Source organism: Triturus cristatus, chromosome 7, assembly GCF_964204655.1.
Source record: "Triturus cristatus chromosome 7, aTriCri1.1, whole genome shotgun sequence".
NCBI classification, from domain to species: domain Eukaryota; kingdom Metazoa; phylum Chordata; class Amphibia; order Caudata; family Salamandridae; genus Triturus; species Triturus cristatus.
Genome location: NC_140590.1, coordinates 772,153,174 through 772,161,077, shown reverse-complemented (window position 1 = coordinate 772,161,077; position 7,904 = coordinate 772,153,174). Strand labels below are relative to the sequence as shown.

The window sequence follows — 7,904 nt, the reverse complement described above, 5'->3', positions numbered from 1 at the left end:
TTTCAACAGATGGTATTTTCTAAGTTTTAATTTGCGAATAGTTTTGTATACATCAATTCGGGTCGCCGCATAATTGAAAGAGCTTTCTGGGCAATAAGAGAGCCCCAGTGATAGTAATTGTAGTTCGGCGGTGTTAAGGGCCAATGATGTAAGGTTTGTCACAGTGATATTCTGCATGTGAACTGGAACATTGTCTATTTCCGATTCCACTTGCGAGTTTGGTACCGCCTGGACGTGTTTCCTTTGCTTTGCCCTTCTCCTTTCTCTGCGTTTGATTGTTTGTTTGTTGTTATTTGCTGCGACTGTTTTTTTGGTCGGAGTGTCTGTTTTCTCTCTTCGACTAAAAAATCGAGCTCCTCCGCAAGAGATATGGCTACTGGGACTCTTTTATCACGAATCTCTGTCTCTGTTTCGCTCTCTACTGCGGAACTTAGGTCCGATGTTGATGAAGCAACTTGCTGCGTTCCCTTGTAATTTGTGGATCTTGTTTGCGAAACCATATTGAATTTGGAAATTTTCATATTTTCGTATTTTTTTGCGAAAGTGAAAATGCGACCGCATTCGTAATCGGCTTTGTCGCGGTGGTATTTGTAGGTTTTACGTTCTCTGATCTTGTCTTCTTCTTTCTTTAAACGTAAACGCATTTCCTCTCTTAGTTTTTCAGATTCCGTTTTCTGATCCATGCCAGCGATTTCGCCATTCAAAGTGTCAATTTGCGTCTGTAGCTTAAGACGGTCTGACTCGGCATATTTTACTAGCAGCATCACTAGTTTTCTGGAAGAATCCAAATTGGTTTCTGCCCACTCCTTAAGCATCTGGGGATCAGGTGTTTCATAACTTGGGGCGATTAGTATGCGAAGCCCTCGTGGGATTCTGCCGACATCCAGATATCGCTGTAAGGAGCGGCCCTCCCACCACTTGCTTTGTTCTCCTTTCATAAGTTTCTCTAAGCTCCGATATTTGTCACGGAGACTGGTATTAGTTGTTGTTGCTGGTGCATTATGGGCTACGTAGTTTGAATTTGGCGTATTGTCGTCATCAAACATGGCTGTAGCGGCGGCCTCACGATCTTTTAGCGTGTCGGCTGACATTCCCTCGAATTTCAAATGAATTGTCAATTTGTAGACTTGTGAAAATGTGTAGCTTAAGATAAATGCTATGTGGTCACACTATTCAAGTCAAGTCTGTAGCATACCCCTCTACCCAGCGTTCGTTCGTTGTAGAATACAGCTCCTACCTCACGGCTGCTGTCGGCACTCCTCGGGTCCTTCGGCTCGAGTTGGTGTCGTCCTGCTACGCCTGGGTTGGTAGGTTCGTGTATAGATTGTGTGCAGCCTATGATTAAGATGCTTATGCATTGAAACGCGTCAGGCAGAAAATACCTCATGGGTGGTCGAGGAAAGTAAGAATGCAGACCGGATGGTTGACTTCAAGCTGAGCGCCTTCCTGAAGCTTTCGGTATAGATATATATAGATATATAGATATATATATATATATATATACATATATATATATTTATATATGAGCACCCCCCTTCCGGGCAATTTTCGGCCCCATGGAGCCCATCCCATGGGGCCTGCTCCTTTTTTTATAATATTTTTTTTAAAGTGGGAGGTGGCCACCGCGGCCCCCCTCCTGGGCTGATTTCAGCCCCAGGGACCGTATCCCCCCATGGCCCGGCATGTACTTTGGGTGCCATCGTCCCACCCAGAGCACTCACTTTTTAAAAGTTGGGGACCTCAGGGAGAACCTGAAGGTCCTCCGCAGTCCCTGCTTGCTTCCCACCTCCTGGGGGAGCCGGCATTGCTTTGAGACACAGGGTGCTGCTAACATGCAGTTCCCTGGATCTAAAATCAATTTGTCTGTTTCCCTGCTCGCTGTACAGCGGGCAGGGAAACAGACATGCTCCGCTTTCAGAAAGCAACATCATTTTCTGCTATCACTTGGTGAAAGCGAAGCGTTTGCTATGGCTTGGCGGGAGGGGTGTTCCCTCCCAAGCCATAGCAAACTGCAATGTCCCGGGAGTGGGCACACTGCTGGAGCCGGCCCTGGGGGGTGGTGGTCCCCAGGGCCATATCTAGGGTTCCAGGAGGGGGGCACAGTTCGCCGCTCGGCCCCTCTCCTTTCTTTGGTTTAGCTCCAGGGAGGTGGTGGTCCCCCACTTTACATTTTTAGCATTTGCCCTGGGGAGGTGGCAGTCCCCGGGGCTACAGGGGGCCGGAACCCCCGAAATTAATAATATATTTAGTCTCGGGATGTGGCAATCCCTGGGGCTGCAGGGGACTGCGCGACCCCCCCCCCCCCCCCCCACTTTACACATTTTTTGCACTTTGCCCGGGGAGGTGGTGGTCCACAGGGCTTCGGTGGAGCCGCTCGGCCCCCCACATTTCTGTTATGTTTGGTCCCTCCCAGGGTGATGGTGGTCCACGGAGTTGCAGGGGGGCTGCGCATGACCCCTGCATTATTAAAACAATTGCCCTGGGGAGGTGCCCAGAAGGGGAACCCTCGCATACATGATTTAAAATGCCACAGGTGGGCTTTAGGGATTCTAGGAGGGGGGCCCAATGAGCCCTCTTCCTAACTATTTACACATGCCCCTGGAACCTTGCCCACCCGGGGGCAGACAACTGAAGCGCGGGAGCCAAGGCTTCAAACTGCCGATTCCGCTGGAAAAAAAAATTAAATGTTTTGTTTTGGCCCAGCAGCCAAAAGTCACACTACGTGCGGTAATTGGAAGTTCGTCATATCTTCCATTTTTGTAGGAACTGGCGAGGTTACCAACACCTGGAAACTGATTCTCTAACAAATTGCGTTGACTGCTGGGATATTTTAAATTTTTACCTCTTGTTAACCGGTTATGCTACATTTTGATGGTACGCAAACAGAATATCGGGCTAAGCATATCGATTTGGTTGTGTGACTATTCCCATATTCCCAACCGCAAGTCTTGATTTAAGGAGTTATGGCATCGAGCATTGATGATCTGTGGACAGTTAACAATTGTCTCAACTACTAGACTAGAGGAACTTTTTCTCGCCTATGTGCATACCTTCTTTGAGGTTTGGACAGCCTTTTATTGAGGATATTGACATATTATTTCAGGAGTTTATTGACTATGATCAGAGCCCTGAAGGAATCACGTATGTGACTAATCACATGTTGGCTGTACTGTGTGATGTTGGATGTACCACTTGGTGTTCCAGAAGAAATTGGAAAATAAATAGGCATGGAACAAACATCTTTTCAACATGATTTAACCCCTTTGCTGCTAGGCCTTCTCCCCCCCCCCCCTCCCCCCCTGTGCTAAGCCTTTTTTTGCTATTTGGGGTAGATTCTGCTTAGGCCCCTGTAACTTTTTGGCCACATAAGGTATCCATGCCAAATTTGCGTTCTTTTTTTCCAACATCATGGGGATTCTAAAGGTACCCAGTCTTGTGGATTCCCATGGAGGGGACCCAGAAATTAGCCAAAATACAGGTCAATTTTGTTTTTTGGGGGAAAAATGGGAAAAAGGGATACAGATGAAAGAGTCTGTTTTTTTCCCTGCAAATGGTATCAAAAAAGGGGTTGTGGTGTTGAAATCACCATCTCCCCAGCTTTCAGGGACAAGCAGACTTTTGTCAGAAAATCAAAAATATTTACACAGTTTTGGCATTTTTCTGGGACAGAGCCTATTTTTGCTAATCTTTGTGCTTTCAACCTCTTTCCAGTTTATGGTAGAAATGTGTATGAAATCAATAATGGATCTTGGAAGGCTATATATTTTAGAAAAGTAGACAAAATTCTAAATTCAGCAAGGGGTCATTTGTGTAGCTCCTTCAAGGTTTCTTTGTAGAAACTAACCAGTTAATATATGAAAAATTGACAATTAGTTGAAAGAAACAGCCATTTGTGTCAACGTTTTCACCTGTAACTTCTTCTAAGTATGACAGCTGTTTTCAAGCAACATACCGTTACATCCGCTGGACATTTCTGGTTGTGGGGATATATAGGACTTGTAGGTTCACCAAAAACCCAACGAATCCAGAGCCAATAACTGAGCAGCGTCTTGCAATGGATTTTTATTATGTACCGGGTATATAGCAATTAATTTTGGAAAACATATTCATGGAAAAATTGGTATGAAAGACACCTATGTATTTCTGAAATTGGAACAAACTATAGAGTTTAGAAACAGTAGATATTTGCACATTTCCAAAATTGTGAGTACCCATACTAGCATGAGAATTATAAGTCATTTTTCAAAATGACTTCTTTTTTACACATTGTCTTTCATTTGGAAGGCAGAAATGCATCAAAAGTCAATAGGTAATAACAGTTGCTCTAAAGTTTTGTGTTACCTTAAGTCTCCCAATAAAAATGGTACCTCACTTGTGTGGGTACACCTAGTGCCCGCGACAGGAAACGGCCCAAAACGCAACGTGGTTACACTTTATTTTTACAGTGAAAACTGACCCTTTTTTGGAAAGTGCCTAGCTGTAGATTTTGAAGCCTAGCTCTGCCAGAACCTAGGGAAACCTAGCTAACCTATACATTTTTGAAAACTAGACACCCAGGGTAATCCAGGATGGGGTGACTTGACTGGCTCTCACCAGGTTCTATTACCCAGAATCCCTTGGAAACCTAAAAAGTTGTAAAAAAAAAAACACATTTTCCTCACATTTCTGTGGCGGAAAGCGCAGAGAAGACGATCAAACTTGACTATCTAGAGGAAGTAAAAGTCATAGCAAGGTTTCCGTAGGTGAACCTGCAGAAGGATCATTAACGGCAGAGCAGCTCAAGCGACCGATGGCGCCAGCCCGAAGCCCTTGGCTGCCTCCTGCAAGCACACACCATAGGCAAAGGGCCTGGCCCTGCCCTGGTGCACCCCGGCCGGCAGAGCGGTCCGTGGCCGCATGGGATGCTCGGGTGAGGACCGGGCCTTCGGCGGGCATCTTCCACTGGGGTGGACCCGACCGACAGGCAAGGGACCGGGTACAGGGGGCGGCCCCTGTCCCCAGTCCCTCTCTGGGAGGGTCACAGCGGTAGTGGGAGGCGTGTGGGATGGGGAGCTGCCTGGCTCTTCCCTTCTGGCGCCTCCGACTTGGGCAAGGGTGGGGTGGGGTGAGCTAAAAAAAAGCCAGCCCGCCTGCATGGCTCGGGGCTGCCCGGCGACGGACACCTGATGTGCAGGTAGAGCGACCCTCCCTCGTTGCCAGGTACCCAGTTCGACCTGGTCCCGTGCGGCCAGGATGAGGGGTTTGAAGACTCACGTGGTCCCTCCTGGTTACTCCGGGAGGGACCGGAGGCTGCGGGGCTGCCTGCTCCCGTCGCTCCGGGAGCCCCTTCCCTCGCCCGAGGGTGGGTGGGGGGGAACTCCCGGGCGAGCGCCTGATAATGTTTTTTTTCTCCCAACGGTGCAGTCTGGCTCCCAGAGTGGAAGCCTTGAACGGGGCGCCCGGGCTGTCTCACTGCGCGGGCGGTGGACGGACGGCGTCACCTTCCTCCCGCCTCTCCTGAGCCCACAGGTGGGTGAATGTTTTCGAAAAGTTGCCTGTGACTCTTGGCGTTGGTTCACTCAGCTCGCGCATCAATGAAGAACGCAGCTAGCTGTGAGAATTAGTGTGAATTGCAGGACACATTGATCATCGACACTTCGAACGCACCTTGCGGCCCGGGTTCCTCCCGGGGCTACGCCTGTCTGAGGGTCGCTCGATCGTCAATCGCCCTGGGGCTTCCCCGGGACACAGCTGGGGCTGACGCAGGGTAAGCTCTGCTTCCCCTTTGTCCCCCCTAAAAGGTCATACCCCCTCGATAGCTTGTGGCAGGGTCCCTCTCCGGGTCCTGCTGTGGAGGTACGCCGCCGGCGTGCCTGGCCCCTGAGAAGGGGCCTGGCGACTAGTCCGCCCGGGGCCTGTCCTGGGGCGCCTGGCTGCGTGCCACGCGTGGCTGTCTTTGGTGTCCCACCGGCTGCCGCGCGCACGCGCTTCGGGTGCCCACCTCCGCGGCTGGGTTCCCTCCAGATCCGGTCCGGGGAAAGAGGGCGTGCGTGCTGCCGGTATGCCAGGCCCCTGCTCTGGCAGGGGCCTGTCCTCCCCGGCGGCTCCCTCTGACGCTCTGGCATTTTTCCTCCGACTACGACCTCAGATCAGACATGGTGACTCGCTGAATTTAAGCATATTACTAAGCGGAGGGAAAGAAACTAACCAGGATTCCCCCAGTAACGGCAAGTGAAGTGGGAAGATCCCAGCACCGAATCCCTGCCTGGCAGCGGGCGCAGGAAATGGGGTGTACAGAAGACCAACTCCCCGGCGTCGCTCAGGGGGCCCAAGTCCTTCTGATCGAGGCTCACCCCGCGGACGGTGTTAGGCCAGTAGCGGCCTCCGGCGTGCCGTGATCGGGTCTTCTCGGTGTCGGGTTGCTTGGGAATGCAGCCCAAAGCGGGTGGTAAACTCCATCTAAGGCTAAATATGGGCGCGAGACCGATAGCCAACAAGTACCGTAAGGGCAAGTTGAAAAGAACTTTGAAGAGAGAGTTGAAGAGGGAGTGAAACCGTCAGGAGGTAAACGAGTGGGGTCCGTGCAGTCTGCCCAGAGGATTCAACACGGCAGGAAGGTCGATGGCCAAGGAGTTCCAGATCCCTTCTGCGGGACCGGCGCCCGGGCCCTACCCAGCCGCCGCAGGGCGCATTTCCTCCACGGCGGTGCGCCGCGACCGGCTTAGGGTCGGCTGGGAAGACTTCGGGGTGGCAGGTCTGATAAATGCACGCATCCCGGGAGGTCAGCGCTCGTTGGCATGTATTAGGTCTAGAATTACCACAGTTATCCAAGTAACAGATGGAGCGATCAAAGGAACCATAACTGATTTAATGAGCCATTCGCAGTTTCACTGTACCGGCCGTGTGTACTAACACATGCATGGCTTAATCTTTGAGACAAGCATATGCTACTCCAGTTCCTTCGCAGAGGGCACGGAGCGTGTTTGGGCGGCTTGGAATTGTCAACGAGTAAGTGTACGCAGTGGTGGTCAGTCCCTGGGGATTGCGAGGTGTGGCTGAAATGGACGCATTTGCCTCCTGTGAAGATGAGGTCCAGGGTGTGTCCTGCCTTGTGGGTCAGCGTGGTGACAAGTTGTTTCAGTCCTATGTTGGCGAGGTTGTCTAGGAGGGTTGTGGAGTTGGGGTCGCTGGGGTTGTCGAGGTGGAAGTTCAGGTCTCCGATGAGTATGTAGTCCATGGAGGCGATGGCATGGGGTGCGATGAGGTCGGTGATGGTGTCGATGCCGAGGGCCCGGGTGGTCTGTAGGCGAGGATAATCCACAGGGAAATACAGTCAGTGCTGTTGGGACTGCTTCTCACTCCCAAGACTAAGAAACTAAGTAGACGGTTTGTTCTTCTCGGGTTAGTACTGGTGAAGAGGCATATTGTGATTGCGAAGTTGAGCTCTGTCCCCCCACCCCAAGGCTGGATGTGTGGCTGCGGAAAATGTGTGAATGAGCGACTGCAGAACTGATGCATATGAAACAGGTCCAAAGGAATGAAAAGCTTCAGGATGATACCCAAGCATGGGCAGCTATGATAGCGGGAGGGTCCCACAAACCTCAGAAGCAGAGGAGAGTTAATGTAGCGGTGGGGAATATGGCTGGTCTTTGAAACGACTGATGTGTGAAAGCAAATGGGTGGGGAGCTAGATACCAAATCCCTGAGAAAATCAAAACCCTTTAAAACACGCACACTGACAACTGGGAACCATGACCCGGGGAGGAGGGAGAGGAGTTGTCATTAATTAGTTGTCATTGACATCATAGCATGGAGCTGAACGGGGTAATACCACCAAACGTTGACATAGATACACATGGAATATATTTGTGGATGCAGACGACAAAGGGAGGATTGGGAAACAGAGGTCCACACGATATGAATCC

General features: G+C 50.6%; 1 non-coding gene across 1 annotated transcript; it reads left to right on the top strand.

Annotated features, from left to right (window-relative positions):
• The first annotated feature begins 5,538 nt into the window (after positions 1-5,538).
• Positions 5,539-5,691, top strand: LOC146810526 (5.8S ribosomal RNA). The gene has a single exon (XR_014967050.1). It is a non-coding gene; the product is annotated as a 5.8S ribosomal RNA (ribosomal RNA).
• The last annotated feature ends 2,213 nt before the right edge of the window (positions 5,692-7,904 follow it).